The sequence below is a fragment of the Lutra lutra genome, chromosome 9 (genome assembly GCF_902655055.1).
Source record: "Lutra lutra chromosome 9, mLutLut1.2, whole genome shotgun sequence".
In the NCBI taxonomy this organism is placed as follows: domain Eukaryota; kingdom Metazoa; phylum Chordata; class Mammalia; order Carnivora; family Mustelidae; genus Lutra; species Lutra lutra.
In genome coordinates, this window is record NC_062286.1 from 112,564,775 (window position 1) to 112,566,237 (window position 1,463).

The window sequence follows — 1,463 nt, forward strand, 5'->3', positions numbered from 1 at the left end:
ATGGTTTGTCTCCCTCGATGATTTCGTCTTGTTTTATTTTTCCCTCCATTCCCCTATGATCTTCTATTTTGAGAAACTGACCAGTTCTAAACTTGAGCATCAGTTCACCTTTCTGGGCTTTGGTTTCCTTATGGGTGAAATCAGTTCATTGAAATAACCAGCTTCCAGCTCCTGACTTCTGGGGTTCTTTATCCTCTCTTTGGTTTGGGCACCGCTTTTTTTTCCCCCCAAGATTTTTATTTATTTATTTATTTGACAGAGAGAGACAGCAATAGAGGGAACACAAACAGGGGGAGTGGGAAAGAGAGAAGCAGGCTTCCAGCTGAGCAGGGAGCCCGATGTGGGCTTGATCCCAAGACACTGGGATCCTGACCTGAGCTGAGGGCAGACACTTAATGACTGAGCCCCCCAGGCGCCCCGGGAACCAATTTTAAATGCCTTTCTGTTTATGTCCATGTGAAAAGGCATCTGTAGTATTGGTTGCATGGGAAGTGGGGCGTGGGGGGCTCTGAGGGAAGGAAGGAGAATGCGGAACCAACTTGTGGTTAAATGGTGATAAACAAGGATTGACTGGTGTTTTGTTTTAGGTAGACAAGGAACTGCAAAAGGGAAGACAAATTTGTCTGATGCAACTTTCTTGTTTCTAAACTGTGTTTTTGTTTTTCAGTGTATGCTATTGGTTAATTTCTGTATGGGAACCTCGATGCTGAGGGTTGGGACAGGAGGATTTCTTGTTTACCAGTTAGCCTAACACAGAGGGAATGGCTTTCTTCAGCTCAGGTGATGTGGCTGGTTCAACCCCCCAAATTCTTACCCAATATTTTATTTTTTTGTAGCAAAATTCCAAGTGTGTAGGGAGAGTTTGCAAGGAGATGGGAGCAACTTGTGAGCAGGGCAAGCAGAGGGTAGAAAGTTCTTGATGAGAAGCTATAGATTCTCTATGTTATAAAATGTAGAAATACAAATCTGGCTTCTGGACCTTGTACTTTCTATCAGCTGAACTGTGTTCGAGGTAATACTGGATTGGGCCAAATGTCAAAGGAAGTTACATCTGTAAAAAAAAAAAGTCACCTTACAAAATGAATTGCGGCTTATTTATATTGTGGTTATTCAGCAAGCTCTGGGGAGATAACTGGATTGATCTAGAATTCTTTGATCTCAGGATATCTCTAGCGTTATCTCTCCTGTGAACTGCAGACCCCTATAATCAATTGCCCCTTCAAGATTTCTACTTGAGGGTTCAACAGGGTCCTTGAACCTCCCATACCCCCATATGAAGTCATGATGTCCACGACCACCCCCAATAACTGACCCACAGTCTCCCCTTTTCAATTGAAGGCAACTCTATTCTTTCAGTTGCTCAGGCCAAATCTTAGAGTCACCCTTGACATCTCTTACAGTCTGTGCCCCATATCCAATCCATCAGCAAATCCTGTTGGATGCTTCCTTCAAAATATTTCTGT